This window comes from Bos grunniens, chromosome 10 (genome assembly GCF_055505025.1).
Source record: "Bos grunniens cultivar Pamir isolate PY7600 chromosome 10, Bosgru_T2T1.0, whole genome shotgun sequence".
Classification (NCBI taxonomy): Eukaryota; Metazoa; Chordata; class Mammalia; order Artiodactyla; family Bovidae; genus Bos; species Bos grunniens.
The window spans coordinates 11,603,823-11,620,202 of NC_141174.1; the positions used below are offsets into that span (position 1 = coordinate 11,603,823).

General features: G+C 41.2%; 1 long non-coding RNA gene across 4 annotated transcripts in view; it reads left to right on the top strand.

The window, feature by feature from the left end:
- The window catches only part of LOC147363918 (uncharacterized), a 109,589-nt gene that overhangs the window by 37,475 nt on the left and 55,734 nt on the right, over window positions 1-16,380 (top strand). Inside the window, exon 3 of one of the 4 annotated variants that reach the window (XR_015133916.1) lies at window positions 11,043-12,268. The exons of the other annotated variants lie outside the window; for them this stretch is intronic. This is a non-coding gene — a long non-coding RNA (uncharacterized LOC147363918). Of the gene's footprint in view, window positions 1-11,042; window positions 12,269-16,380 lie in introns of those variants that run through there. 4 annotated transcript variants of the gene reach the window in all.

A 16,380-nucleotide genomic window follows, 5' to 3' on the forward strand; every position in this document is an offset into this window, starting at 1 on the left:
CCACTAGCTCTGGTATTTTGCATATGGTGGTGTATATATGTCAGTGCTACTCTCTCAATTATTTTCTTTTTTTTTTTTTCAAAATAGTTTCAGGTTCATAGCAAAATGGATAGGAAGGTGCCGAAATGTCCCATATGCCCCTGACCCCACCCAGGCACAGTCTCCCTCGTTTTCAATATCCTTTGTCAGATAAACATACGTATTTTAAAAATATTCTTTCTTCCCAGCATCTGTATTAAACCCTACTTCAGCACTCAAAGTATCTAATCTTTCCTTGAATATTTCAAAGCATTGATACTTCCAGTTCTTCAAGAGTAAAACTTCTCTATTCTTTTCTCATCCTAGACATGTAAGGATCTGGAGCTGACAAATTTTATCTTTTAAAGTCAAGAAAGACATTTACATCTGTTATGTTGATAATTTGCCTTGCAGCTGCTCTGCTCCAATCAGGGATTAATCCTCTCTCATAAACCTAATGAGTAGGTAAATTATTAATACACACTGAAAAATTAAACTCCTCATATCCTCTCACCTTGTCTGTATGATAGGCAATGTTGTTGTAGAAGCACGTGCTTCTTTGCTGTAGTTTCTACTTTCAAATCAGAGAGGAGATCCTCAGTGATAGCCAGTGTGGCTACTCTAAGCAAGGTCATTCTACCTGGCTTTAGCCTCACTCTGAACAGAGAATCTTTTTCGTGTTTGCTGTTCTTCTTGAAGAATTCTTTCTGTGTAGCTTTTTGCACTGCTGTCACTAACGGCCCAATACACATCCCCTCCTTAGTCATTCAGTTTATGGCCCTAAAGGCCATGCATCTTATTTCTAGTAGATTATCTCTCTTACCCTTACTTCTTTCATCATACCCCATAATGGCCTCTCCCAGACTACGCCACCTCAAGCAACTTTGACGGTAAGGATCCTTGCTCTAAGTTAAACAGCGTATTCAAAAGCAGAGACATAATTTTCCCGACCAAGGTCCATATAGTCAAAGCCATGGTTTTTCCAGGAATCATGTATGGATGTAGAGTTGGACCGTAAAAAAGGCTAAGAGCTGAAGAAATGATGCTTTTGAACTTCGGCATTGGAGAAGACTCTTGAGAGTCCCTTTGGACTGCAAAGAGATCTAACCAGTGAATCCTAAAGGAAATTAACCCCAGATAGTCATTGGAAGGACTGATGCTGAAGCTGAAGCTCCAATACTTAGGCTACCTGATGTGAAGAACTAGTTCATTGGAAAAGACCCTGATGCTGGGAAAGATTGTGGGCAGAAGGAGAGGCGGGCAACAGAGGATGAGATGGTCTGATGGCATCACTGGCTCAAAGGACATGAGTCTGAATAAACTCCAGGAGATGATGAAGGACAGGGAAGCCTGGTGAGTTGCAGCTCATGGGCTTGCAAAAATTTGGACACGACTAAGTGAACAAACAACAACAAGAGTCAGTAAGATTAACTTCCTGAAGCCCATCTCCCCTAAATACAGCCAACCTGATCCCATCCTCAGAATTCTGATTGACTCAGTTGGTCTCAGATGGCACGTGGGAACCATTTTGCAAATGTGATTCTGAAGTGGTCACACTTAGACAGACACTCGTCCAGTTTGCCTGGACGAGTTCTGTCTGCTCTCTCTGTGGTAGTGTGCACTTGTTGACACTGTGTTGTTGCTTCAGCAAAACTCAGAAGGGGGAAGGCAGAGTGGTTGGGGAGGAAAACTGAAAGACAAATATTATTTTACTTTTAACTGGAGGATAATTGCTTTACAAAGTTGTGTTGGTTTCTACTGTACAACATTGTGAATCGGCCGTATACATATATCCCGACCCTCCTGAGCCTTCCTCTCACCCCTCTAGGTCATCAAAGAGTGCCGGGCTTGGGTCCCCTTTGTTATATAGCAGCTTCCCACTAGCCATCTATTTTATACAAGGTCGTCTATATATGTTAATGCTACTCTCTCAGTTCATTCCACCCTCTCCTTCTGCATCTCTATTCTTGCCCTGGAAGGACAAATTTTCTAACAAAAATTTGAATTCTGGAGAAGTTTCCCAACTTACCATCTTTTAGAAGATGAGTAAATTGTTCCTTTTTTACTGAAAAGACACAATGGTGATGAGATGAAGCTGATTAGCTCACTCTAGAGCCTTGATTAGACACCTGCCCCCACACCCGACCCTTTTAATATTCCATCCAGAGTGACTCTGGCTGATCAGGGAGGGTGTGTTCTGTGGACCCATGTACATATTATTTACTGACAAAATACTTCAACCCTGACCTCAAAAATCTCATCTTTGATTGATAATGTCACCGCTAATGAATTAGTGCTTTGATATTTGTTCTTGGTACTCAACATTTAGGAATAACTTCTGATTTGAATATTACATTTATTGAATAAAATCCTATTTTTGCATGTTCAAATGTTGGAATTTAGTAAAATGGAATAATTACAGTATTGCCATTACTTCTGCATCAAAATACTGGACAGTTACAATAACCATTCACTTAGATGATGCTAAATTTCTAGGGCAGAATGTTATAAGCTTTGGGAAGCATCAGTAATTGAGCTTATTTAAGGGATTCTTGCAGAGAAGGCAATGGCACCCCACACCAGTACTCTTGCCTGGAAAATCCTATGGACGGCAGAGCCTGGTAAGCTGCAGTCCATGGGGTCACTAAGAGTTTGACATGACTGAGCGACTTCCCTTTCACTTTCCACTTTCACGCATTGGAGAAGGAAATGGCAACCCACTCCAGTGTTCTTGCCTGGAGAATCCCAGGGACGGGGGAGCCTGGTGGGCTGCCATCTATGGGGTCGCACATGACTGAAGAGTCAGAGTCGGACATGACTGAAGCTATTTAGCAGCAGCAAGGGATTCCTGAGTTTGGATTGGTAATCCCATCTGGATTTCTGCCTGTGTCTGTAGATGTGGATTATATTCAAAAGGACATTTTGAGCTCAAGAGACAGCCAGACAAGGAAGACTAGACACCAGAAAAATGAAGTCCCCTAGTCGGTAAAGAATCTGCCTGCAATGCAGGAGGCCTGGGTTCTATTCCTGGGTTAGGAAGATCCCCTGGAGAAGGAAATGGAAACCCACTCCAGTATTCTTGGCCTGGAAAATCCCATGGACAGAGGAACCTGGCGGGCTACAGTCCATGGGGTCGCAAGAGTTGGATATGACTTAGCGACTAAACCACCACCTAAAGCCCCAACCTTTCATGGGGATGAATGGATGGGTGGGGAATTGCTATTTCAGAGTTATTCTAAACAAATGTGGAAGATATCCAACCAAGCAAGGGAACATTCTATTTATAGCACTTGACAATTCAGTTGCCAATCAGTGTCAAAGTGGTCCAGCAAGGTAGGGTCTTGGCCACAGTTACAGGGCACCGGCTGAATGACGGGCACTTAGCATGGCTCCAGCCTACAGTGGGCTAGAAAAGTTAATGAAGGGATCCCATAGTTAAAGTATTTCCTGGAGGACCTGAGAGTCATATCTTTCTTTTCTTTGGCCTCCTAATAATTTTTAAACAAATAGCCAATTAGAGTCTGTACTAGCCCAATATATTTTAGATATTTTTTCCAAGCAAGATGATGGTAAGATTCATAAATTCCATAAAAGTAAAGTTGAACATTTTCTGTTCTATGTATCATTCTGCATTCAAGAATGGATTGGGCATTAAACCGGTACAACTTGGGCCCTATCCTAAAGTTCTTTACAGCATTAGCATTTAGTGTCAGTTATATATTTTCTGGATGATTCTCTGAACTTTCAAATTATCCCCTCTTCATCTTTTTGGAAAATCAGGTTACATAGAGACAAATTTTCTGTAAAAGTACATGATGTGAACCTGTATTAGGGTATAAGAGAAAAGCCAATGAACCAACTATAGAACATGAGGTCACAGTAGGGCTATCCAGAAGGTTAAATTAGTGATAAGTTACATGAGTTACTGATTGTGTTCCCCTAAAGATGGATTAATTCTCTTCTCTGGACTTAAAACCCTCCCATGTCTTCCCATTTCCAACTGCTTATCATGTTGGGTGAGGTTCTGCTTGACCTGGCTCTGAGTGTCCATGGCCCTCAGCTTCTTCCACTTTATCAGACACGTGGGATTTCCTCTCTTCTTTGAACTTGCTGAACTCCTTCCAGCCTCCAGGCCTTTGTACTTACTGGTTTCTCACCTTCCCCGACCTTCAAATGGCTCTGTCTTTCTTGACAATCAACTATTAAGGGCTTTCCTCGTGGCTCTGAGGGTAAAGCATCTGCCTGCAATCCGGAAAACCTGGGTTCAATCCCTGGGTCAGGAAGATCCCCTGCAGAGGGAAATGGCACCCCACTCCAGTACTCTTGCCTGGAAAATCCCACGGATGGAGGAGCCTGGTAAGCTACAGTCCATGGGGTCACAAAGAGCCTATCAACTATTGGCTCAATGCTTTTTGAGAGGCCTCCTTTGACCACCCCTTTGAGAGGTGTACCTCTCTTTCAGTTACTTACTGTCATATCAGCCTCTTCTCAATCCGCACATAGCACGTCACAAGACTCCCACATTTCACAGAATGTACACTGTGTGCCCTCGTGCTCAGTTGCTCAGTCATGTCTGACTCTTTGTGACCCCACGGACTGCAGCCTGCCAGGCTTCTCTGGCCATGGAATTTCCCAGGCAAGAATACTGGAATGGGTTTCCATCTCTTCCTCCAGAGCATCTTCCTGACCCAGGAATCAAACTTGCATCTCCTGTGTCTCCTGCACTGGCCGGTGAATTCTTTACCACTGAGCCGCCTGGGAAGCCCAAGAATCTGTGTGCATTTAGCTTCTTTTGTTTATTGTCTGTCTGTCCCCTTGACTGTAAGCTCCATCTGTGTGGGTGCCTCCCCCATATTTTATTGTTGTTATTCACTGCTGAACCCAAAGAACACAAACAATGCCCAGCACTTGGTAGGTACCCAATAAATATTTCTTGAATAATTAATTAAAAGTGACCTAAGCTCTGGTAAAAGACAGCTGGCTGGAAGTGGTATACAGGGATAGGACAAGGGAGGAAGTTGAGTAAAGCATCTCATTGAAATTTTCAATAATTCAGAATTCTCAGCTATAAAATGTATGCATGACAACTGACTGATTTTGCAAGCTTATACTAAGGAATCACCATTCATGACTAAGTATTTTGTAAATTCAGTATTCCTGATTAAAGATTATAAGACTGATAATCCAAAGAGATGTGATGGAAGGGATAATATGAAAGTCTGGAGAATTATTTAGGAAATATATGAGTGCTCAGTCGTGCGTGCTCAGTTGCTCAGTCGTGTCTAACTCTTTGCGGCTCCATGAACTATAGCCCACGAGGCTCCTCTGTTCATGGAATTCTCCAGGCAAGAATTGTGGAGTGGGTTGCCATTTCCTTCTCCAGGGGATCTTCCCAACCCAGGGACTGAACCTGGGTCTCCTGCATTGCAGGCAGATTCTTTACCCACTGAGCTACAAGGGGAGGCCTATATATATATATATATATATATAAATATAGGCCTATATATGTGTGTGTGTGTGTGTATACATACACGTATATATATATTATATAGGGAAAGAAATATATAACTGATGCTAAATGCTATTGATATAAAGAAAGGTACAAGTTCAAAGTTGTACTGATTTAAGGTCCATTTCATTCTTGAGTTCAAGTGATCTGTCTATGATGTTCAACTTTACTTTTGCAGAATTTGTGAAACTTACCATCATCTTGTTTGGAAAAAGTCTAAACTTTATTGAGCCAGTGGTAACTCTAACTTATTATTGATCCTGAGATCATTAGGAGGCCACAGACAAGAAGAGAAAAATCCAGGTTCTTTTTAAATATTTTGTTTTGGAAATTATAATTCTGTTTCCTCAAAACAGTCATAAATCAGCATTATTACATTATGGCAGTTTCTATAACATGAGGAGTTCTGGCATATTGACTCTTACAAATGAATGATCTCTACTTCTGGATTTTACTTTTGTATATTGCTAGAATTCTTACTGATGTTCAATTAACAATATGGAATTAAAACTTACTATAGTGCATCTGAGTCTATCCATAATTTCCACAATAAAACTAATAAAAACTCAAAGGATATGACAGTTACCTTTTCACTCTCTCCTACCTCACAGTTATTTTCATTTAATCTGTAGTCATGAGTGCTTCATGAAAATTTTACTGTATTGTGAATAAAGCTGAAGCTTAGTGCTCTTCAGGTTTATTGAGAGTTTGACATCAATAGGATTCTACCTGAGAACATCTGGTTCCTCCCACTTATTATTGTTCTCTGTGTTTATCAAAAGTGAATCATACGCCTGAGCCTACGTGGTTCTAATTCCACAGAATTATAATCTGATTCAGTGCTTCCCAAACACTAGGGTAGGAATCAGTACTGGTCCATGGCCAAGTCAAAAATATAAGGACAGGGCAGTGAGTTTTTATGAAGGTATTTTTTCCTCAATTAAAAAGAACTTACTCTATGTAAAGATGGTATTTTCTTTACTATATGGTATAAATCATTGTTTTATGGAGTTATAATTAGATGTTGCATGCACACGTGCTCAGTTGCTTCAGTTGTGTCTGACTTTTTGCGACCCCCTGGACTGCTGTCTGCCAGGCTCTTTTGTCCATGGGATTCTCCAGGCAAGAATATGGGAGTGGGTTGCCATGCCCTCCTCCCTGGGATCTTCCTGAACCAAGGATCGAACTCACATCTCCTGTGTCTCCCACATTGCAGGTGGATTCCTTAGCTCTTAGCCACCAGGGAAGTCCGTAAGAGATGGTAGTCTTTTTAAAATATGTTTTTACTTGACAGCCTAAAATATTGGCAATTCTGAGTATGAGTTTTCTTCCTTAAATTTTTTTCAATATATTAAATTCAGAGAGTAGCATAATGAACCCACATGTACTCTGTAAGTAACAACAATTTTGGTGGTTATAAAATCCCAATTAAAATTGAAATAAGTTCCCCAGAGGATGATCAGTTCCCTCACAATGCTGGTGAGAAGATGGACACCTAGGAAAGGAAAATACCTTAACACTAGTGACTGCTGGGCCTGACATTTCAACCTTGGCATTTCAGTTTCTAAGAAGAATGTTTTTGATGCTACATAAGTGTGAAATGTGAAATATCTCCTACCATATCAATAAGTGAGAAATGTCACAACCACCATCAATTTCTGGCCTCCAAATGAGAATGAGAGCTCCCAAAACTATGGGCCAACAGAGGCTGTCACTCCTGGACAGTGATTGCCAGGGAGCTGGGGCAATGCAAGAAGCAGCCATTTGCCACTCCTTAAAGCGAAGAAGGAAACAGGATTTGGCTCCAGATAGCTTGGTGCGTGTGAAAAGAATGAAGTCAGTGAGCCCGGAGGCTTGCATCTTCCCATACAGAGAATGCTGACTTCCTAAACTTGGTATCTGATCTGCGATATTCAGACTGCTGGCTCTCTTTGTTGCCAGCTTACACACAGCCTGACTCCCCTTCCTGCCTCCTTGGAGCAGTTTTCTCAGAGCTCCTGAGATGCTGTCTCCTGAGCTTGGAGTCCTAAACATTCCCACCAAATAAAATTACTCCCTACTTTCAGGTTGTAAGTATATATATTTTTCTATTTTATTTATTTATTTTTAAAAATTTATTTTTAGTCAACATAAACAAGTAAAAAACCATATTTTAGAGGACCCTTGCCTCATGCTGTATACAAAAATGCACTAGAAATGGATCAAAGACCTAAATATAAGAGCCTAAATTATAAAAGTCATGGGAAAAAAAAGCAGGTGTAAATTTTTGTGACCTTAAAGGGATTTTCTGGAATTGGATGGTAGTTGCACAACTTTGTAAGTATGCTAAAAACCAACTTTAAAACTATTGTTTTATAGCTTGTGAACTATGTCTCAATATATAGAGGTGAGGCCTTCCTGGGTAGTGCTAGTGTTAAAGCACCCTCCTGCCAATGTAGGAGATGTAAGAGATGTGGGTTCAATACCTGCGTTGGGAAGATTCCCTGGAGGAGGGCATGGCAACCCGCTTCAGTATTCGGACCTGGAGAACCCCACGGGCAGAGGAATCTGGTGGTCTAGATTCCATAGGGTGGCGAAGTCGAGCACAACTGAAGCTACTTCGCACGTGTGCATGCAACATTTATACAGAGATGAGCATGCTTCTATCTCCAAAAATTATTGCTATCTTCATTTTAGTTATTTTTTTCATTTGTCTCCCTTTAACTACATTTTCCTAAAGGAAGTTTCTGTAGTGATAAACTAAAGTCACAGATGAGCAAAATGTTGAAACACAGAAATTATTCTTGTGTTTTAACTTATAAAGATTTTTTTTTTAGTTTAAAGTGATTTTAGATTTATAGAAAAGTTGCAGAGATTATACAGGGAAATGTCTTTTACTCAGTTTCCCCTAAAGTCAGCATTTCACACAGCCATTGGACCGAGAACCAAAACTAAGAAACTAACACTAACTTTACTCTTAAATAAACTTCAGACTTTATTCAGATTTTGTCTACTGAGGTCCTTTCTCTGTGCCAGTGTCCAATCCAGGACACCACTCTGCATTTAGCTGTCACATCTTTTTAGTCTTCTCTGCTCTGTAACTGTCTCATTCTTGTTTTCCAAGACCTTGGCAGTTTTAGAGAGAATGGTCCAGGTATTTTATAAAATGTTCTTCAGGTTAGGTTTGTCTGGTATTTCTCTTATGATTGGTATTGTGTGTGTGGGAGACAATATCAGAGGTAATACACCTTTCTCATGGCACATGTGGGGGAGTACTTGGTATCAACGTGACTTATCCCCAGGAATACTGATCTTGGTCACCTGCTTAAAGCAGTCTTTGTCAGGTTTCTCCACTCTACGTTTACCTTTCCATACTCGATTCTTTGGAAGTGAGTCATAAACCCAGCTCACATTCAGAGCAGGGTGGGAAGATTCGTCTCTACTTTTGGGAAGGGTTGCTTAGTCTGTTCAGGCTGCTGTAACAGAATACCATAGAGCACATGGCTTATAAACAACAGGGATTTATTTCTCACGGTTCTAGATGCTGGAAAGTCCAAGATCAAGGTGCTGGCAGATTAGGGTCTAGGGAGAGCTTGAATCTGGGTTCATATACAGCTGTTTTCCTGTTGTATCCTCAAATGGTAGAGAGAAGGGAGAGCTCTCTGGGATCTCTTTTATAAGGGCACTATCACACTCATGAAGGCACCAGTTAATCCCCTCCAAAGCCCCACATCCTATTACCATCACTTTGGGGGCTAAGATTTCAACATATGAGTTTTGAGGAGACACAGATATTTAGTCCATAGCAAGGGGGTGGGTACCTATATACATTATTTGTTACTTTCTGTGTGACAAATTTGTCTCTTCTTCTGCATATATTTACTCATTGATTTATATCAAGATAGACCCATATGTGTTTATTTTATGTTGCTGTTGTTTAGTCACTAAGTTCTGTCCAACTGTTTGCAACTGTGTGGATTAGAGCCTGCCAGGCTCCTCTGTCCATGGAAATTCCCAGGCAAGAACAGTGGAAGGGATTGCCATTTCCCACTCCAAGGTGTCTTCCTGACCCAGGGATAGAACCTGCATCTTCTGCATTGGCAGGAGGATTCTTCACCACTAAACCACCATGGAAGCCCATGTTTATTTTATACTTTGTTTTAGAATCCAATCATAGGTTTTTTATTTTGTTGCTCAAATTGTCCCACATTTGGCCCCCAGAGATCTTTCAGGTTGGTTTCTTTGTTCCCTGACAGGCTTCATCCATTTTAAAAATTAAAAAGTTTTTTTTATTTTTCCCCCTTTGGGTATTTCCTTACTTTCTGGCATTTCAGGAGGCTCCAGAAATATATACTCCCTGTATATACTTATCTTATATACTCATCTTATATGCTCCCTGTCTCAGACCTAGAATGTGTCCCAGCTTCTGAAATTGGTGGAAGGTATTAGAAACCAGGATCTATGTGCTCAGTGTAAAAGCAGTGATGTTTGGGTGTAAAGCCAGTAATGTTTGTATAGTGGGAAGCTGTCATCTTCAGGGAAAGGAAAGACACAGCTGTCAAGTGGAATAAAGAGGATAAAAGAACCAAAGAAATGTGTTAGGTGAATGCTGTGTTGAAACTGGAGGTAAATCAGGGCACCTGCTGAGTACCCATAATGAAACGCTGTATATGGATATGCATGGCCACTCAACACATGCTTTTAAAATTGATGATGAGACCCTGGGGTAAATCTATAACAAGCCACCTTTGCAATGGACTTTGATATGCCATTCTACCAGATTCATAGCTGATCTTTCACAGGAAGGCACGCCTTCCTTTGGGTTCTCAAAACCTGGCACCGCTTGATAGTGCCGTTTTTTGCACTGAGTTTTCTCCTTTTTAGGAAGTCAGCTCAAAGAGTCCCTTAAAACATAAATGGAGGGAATAATGATAGTGATACCTAGAGAGTGCAGTTGCTTGGGATTCTGAAGTTCCTGTTTGTGTTTTATCATTATGACTTTTCATTTTGTCCGAAGCAGAGAAAGACTGGATACCAAGCATGGGAATAGCTGTGGTGAAGAGACTGGAAGGAGAGAGCAGTGTTAGAGTCACGGAACAGCAGGCAGGGGAAGCATTGCAATTCTGTCCTCTCCAAACCTCAAGCGCAGAAGATTGTGGGAGATTGTAAAGGGAAATCTGCTTAATAGGAGAGCGACGAGGTGGACAATCTTTGATATACTTATATTAACATATGTGCACCTCACAGAATACATTTTGAAAATGCTGGCAGACACAGTTTTTTTTTTAGAATGAAAACTGGAGAGTGCAGTTTTTTAGGCAGCTGAAAATTTTCAATTTTACTACAGATTAGCTAGGAAGTACAAAAAGCCCTTCCTGAGTCAGCTTAATACTGAAATGGAGTTTCCCAGAGTTGGTTTAACTCTGCTAGGGAACGTTATAACTCCGGAATCATTGATTGAATCCATTTAAGGGATGGAACAAATTTTTTTATTTGTAACAACGTCTCGATTCCACCTTCTTTTTTTTTTTGCCAGGGGTACCTGAAGGGACTGCTGTAATTAACGAAGCTTTGTTCTACTAGTAGAGTCCCTTTTATCTCAGAAACCGATGATCCTGGAGGAAAAGCATCTCCCGGTTCTTCAGAAACAGAAGTGAATGAGGTCTTCCATTTGATCTGTAAAGTGCATTTTCCTACACACCTCCCTCTGGAGGCCCTGTGGCTACGTCACACTTTTTGAGGGCTGGGATTTACCCTGTTGTTGTTCAGTCACTAAGTCATGTCTGACTCTCTGCGACCCCATGAACTACTACCACCCGCCAGGCTTTTACTGTCTCCAGAGCTTGCTCAGATTCACGTCCATTGAATCAGTGACGCCATCCAACCATCTCATCCTCTGTCGTCCCCTTCTCCTCCTGCCTTCAATCTTTCCCAGCATCAGTTTCTTTTCCAATGAGCTGGCTCTTCACATCAAATGGCCAAAGTATTGGAGCTTCAGCATCAGTCCTTCCAATGAATATTCAGGGTTGATTTCCTTTAGGATTGACTGGTTTGATCTCCTTGCTGACCAAGGGACTCTCAAGAATCTTTTCTAGCACCACAATTTGAAGGCATCAGTTTTGGTGCTCAGACTTCTTTATGGTCCGACACGCACATTCGTACATGACCACTGGAAAAACCATAGCTTTGACTATATGAACCTTTGCTGGCAAAATGATGTCTCTGCTTTTGGATATGCTGTCTAGGTTTGTCATAGCTTTTCTTCCAAGGAGCATGCATCTTTTAACTTCATGGTGGCAGTCACTGCCTGCTGTGATTAAGCCCAAGAAAATAAAATCTGCAACTGTATGCCCACATTTATCCCAAGTCTACTATTTACTTAATGTATGGCTGTCTGCCTGCTGTTCTTGCTTTGGGCTTAATCATGGCCCCTCTGTACCTAGCTTCCCAAGACACACACACACACACATTATTGTGTTGAAGTGCTAGCCTCTAGCACCTCAGAATGTAACCAGTAAAATGAGGTCATCGGGGTGGTCCCGAATCCAATACAAATGGTATTTTCCTTAAAAGAAGAGGAAATTTGGACAGATAATATCGAGACACAGGAAGAAGATGGCTATCTACGTGCCGACCAGATAGGCCTGTATCACATCTTTGTCTCATGTCCTCAGAAGAAAGCAAACCTGTGGATGCCTTAATCTCAGACTTCCCAGCCTCCTAAGCTGTGAGAAAATAAATTTCTACTTTTTAACCCAGTCTGTGGTTTTTGCTATAGTTATGTGTCAACCTATATAGTGCTATGTAAACTAATATAGTGCTATATGGAATATCATGAGAATCTTTTAGGGGAAAGAGAAACATTAATTGTGGAGTCACTGGATAAAGAGATATAAATAAACTAGAGACCTCCCTTAATCTCTCCAATGACCTTTTAGGTAGGCATTAACTTCATTATATTGATGAAGAAATAGGCACTTGAAGAGATTAAGTAATCTGTGTAAAACCAAAGAGTTGGTGGTGGAATTGATTTACACTCATGTCTCCCACTTCAAGCCCTGGCCCTTTTTACTTTGTGTCATTAGGAAAGAAACTATAATTGGTACCTAAACCCAACCAATGATGTACTTCTACAATGACTCCAGTGACAGATATACTTGCTTATTAATCTGGAAATAATCCAAACCTCTTGATGAAAGAAACCCTCAGCATGACAAGTGAAAGTGAAAGTGGCTCAGTTGAGTCCGACTCTACAGTCCATGGGATTATATAGTCTATAGTCGTGTCCGACTGTAAAGTCCATGGGATTCTCCAGGCCAGAATGCTGGAGTGGGTCGCCTTTCCCTTTTCCAGGGAATCTTCCCAACCCAGGGATCAAACCCAGGTCTCCTGCACTGCAGATGGATTCTTTACCAGCTGAGTCACGAGAGAAGCCAAAGCATACTGGAGTGGGTAGCCTATGCCTTCTCCAGTGGGTCTTCCCAACCCAGGAATTGAACCAGGGTCTCCTGCATTGCATGCAGATTCTTTACCAACAGAGCTATCAGGAAAGCCCCAGGATGACAAACAACCCTCTTAATAATCCATGAGTTACTTTTGTCTCCCACTAGATGGTGCTAGAACCTATTTCTACTATGATGCAGCATGGTGCCAGGAGCTCAATCCAGTATTACTTTTGGTGATTTGGCCACAATCTATTGATATTTTGGTTTAACATTTCTTTCCTATTGTTGTTCTTGTTTCTCTGCTTATAATTGAGAAGGGAATCCTTGAAAGCGCCAGGCTGGGAGAGTCATCCACCATGGTAGCCTGGCAGGAGATACATACCATGGTCACAGGGTGAGAAATACCTATCCAATGAGCACAGGACGCTTTTCTATTTTTTGGAGAGGTCCTTAATACACTAATTCATGGTTGAATGCATAAAGAACAAGGGACTTAAAATTGTTCTATCTTTGGTTCTTCTAGTGATTGATTCACTCTGGGGAGAGGCCTATAACTGCTCTCTGCCTTCATTTTTTCCATTTATAAAATAGAAATAAAATATGGGACACTTATTTCAAAGGGCACTTGGAAGATGAATGAGCTAGTGTCTCTTAAAATACTCTGTGGTTATTGGAGAAATAGAGTTATAGCCTCTTTGTAAATAGTGCAAGAATGATGAGGCCTACAAGTTGACTTTGACCCATCAATGCCTGTTTCAATCTTTTCACCCCACTTGGTCACAGATTATCCCCAAGTCCTTTCACTGCTGTTTTCTCCAGTAAGATGAAACGGCATCAGCATGATGGAAACTGCCATCTGGGGATGTATTACTAGGATTCTTTCGGTTACCAAAGGGAGGAATTTGTTCTGCCCTCCAGAAGTCGTTTCATCTCGATTTTTCTCCAAGCTCAAGCACTTTGCTAAGGTTAATATTTGGGGTAAGATTTCTGGATCGTCTCTTTATACAGAGTCAGTGGGGAAGGTTTGCACTATACTTTGTTTTCAACCTATTTCTCAGATGTGTTTAGAAAGGCCTACAGAAAGGTCCATGGGGAATGAAAGACCGCGGATATTTTAGACTCTGTCAGGTTTTGTAGGCTTGATATATGCTATAGGCTGAATCACGTCTTCCCAAAATTCATATGTTGAAGCTGTAATCCACAGAGTGGCTGTATTTGGAGGCAGGGACTCTAGGGAGGTAATTAAAGTTAAATAAAGTAATAAGGGGGAACCCTGATAGGATGAGGTTGGTATTGTTAAGAGTCATCAGATAGCTCCATCTCACCCTTCCCGACCACACCCCCACCAGTCACGTGAGCACAGAACAAGATGGCAGCCTCCTGTAAGCCAGCAAGGAAACACACGCGAGACCCACCATGCTGGCACCCCGACTTCCAGCCTCCAGAACTTGAGAAAATGAATGCGTTTTGTTTAAGCGACTGCGACTGTGGTATTTTATTATGGCAGCCCGAGCTGCCTAAGACAAACTTACCTCATAGCTCTAAGAAAGGGGCTGGCCTACTTTTGCTATAAAGGGCCATAGAGTAAATATTTTAAGACTTGTGAGTTATGCAGTTTTTTATTAATACAGCACCTCAACTTGGGCCTTGTGGCACGAAAGCAGCCATAAGCAGTATGTAAAATATGAATGAGGCTGTGTTCCAATAAAGCTTTATTTGCAAAAACAGACAGTGGGCCACATTTGGACAGTAGTTTGCTGCATCTAAGAAAACACAAATGTAATTTACAGTGGATCAATTCAGGTTTGTTCCTTGAAGGTGGAGTTCCATTATGACCAAACAAACATAAAATAAAGACAGTTCCTTATGTTTTGCATTCTTTAAAGTTGTAATATGTGATTCCCATGAGTAATAATTATTACTTTTAGGCAAAAAGCACATGAACTAGTGTATACTTTAATGGCCAAGCCATACAAATTTTCTGGATCTCCTAATTTTTTATTTCTCATAATCTAATAAAAATTTTCTCCTTAATGTTCTATTTTTTTCCTATATGAAACATTCAGACAGAAGCTCACTTATGGTAAAAATATAAGTAGAATGTGTTTGTTATACATAGCAAATTTGTGGTCAAGCTCTTTTTGTCGTTACATGTGCCAGTTCTTACAGTCACCTTTTCCCCTGATTCTTCCCACTGCTGCCAAGCACTTAGCTAGTTTTCTCCTTTTCCTATTTGTGGGCTATAATTATTTGAAAATGGCACCTCATTGGCCTCTGTGACTTCAGTATGACTCCCAAAGCTTTCTACTTGATCATTTAAGTACAACCACAACCACCATTTATAAGATGCTTATTATGACCCAGCTACTAGGCCAATTGGAGAAGGCAATGGCACCCCACTCCAGTACTCTTGCCTGGAAAATCCTATGGACAGAGGAGCCTGGTAGGCTGCAGTCTGTGGGGTCGCAAAGAGTCGGAGACAACTGAGCGACTTCACTTTCACTTTTCACTTTCATGCATTGGAGAAGGAAATGGCAACCCACTCCAGTGTTCTTGCCTGGAGAATCCCAGGGACGGGGGAGCCTGGTGGGCTGCTGTCCATGGGGTCGCACAGAGTCGGACACGACTGAAGCGACTTAGCAGCAGCAGCAGCAACTGGGCCAATTATTTTCCAAATATAACCCCATTTAATTCTTATAAGAGTCCTATAAGATAGGTATTATTATGTCTATTTTTTAAATGTGGACATTGAAGTACCGAGTAAGCAAATGGCTCATCATTTAATAATCAGCCAGCAAGTAGCATTACTTGTTTTGGAGCCCAAGTGTCTGAATCCAGAACCTGTGTTTGTATTCCCTCCTCCTCATTGGCTCTCTGTAATGCAAACACTTGGAAATTAATACTTTCTTTATATCCTCATAATACCAAAAAATATAATCCACACATAACTACCAGCCCTCCAATAAGCTGAAGCACTGGAGATAGAATTTATATATGTCGTTTTAACAAAGAAAATCTGGGTGTTTTGTTTTTGTGAATTTTACAGTCAAATTTCTTGTAAAAGACTGATTTTTGAAATCCATGCGTGTGTCATCTTAGTGTATTGTTCTCCATTGAGTTAAATATGGGTTAGTCAATGCTGTGTTAATATGCTCTTGTCTAAGTCTTTTGTTAAGACTATCAACTTACAGAAAATAGGGATGGTTTAGCTTAGTAGGTTGGAGAAGGCAATGGCACCCCACTCCAGTACTCTTGCCTGGAAAATCCCATGGACTGAGGAGCCTGGTGGGCTGCAGTCCATGGGGTCGCTAAGAGTCGGACACAACTGAGCGACTTCACTTTCACTTTTCACTTTCATGCATTGGAGAAGGAAATGGCAACCCACTCCAGTGTTCTTGCCTGGAGAATCCCAGGGACGGGGGAGCCTGG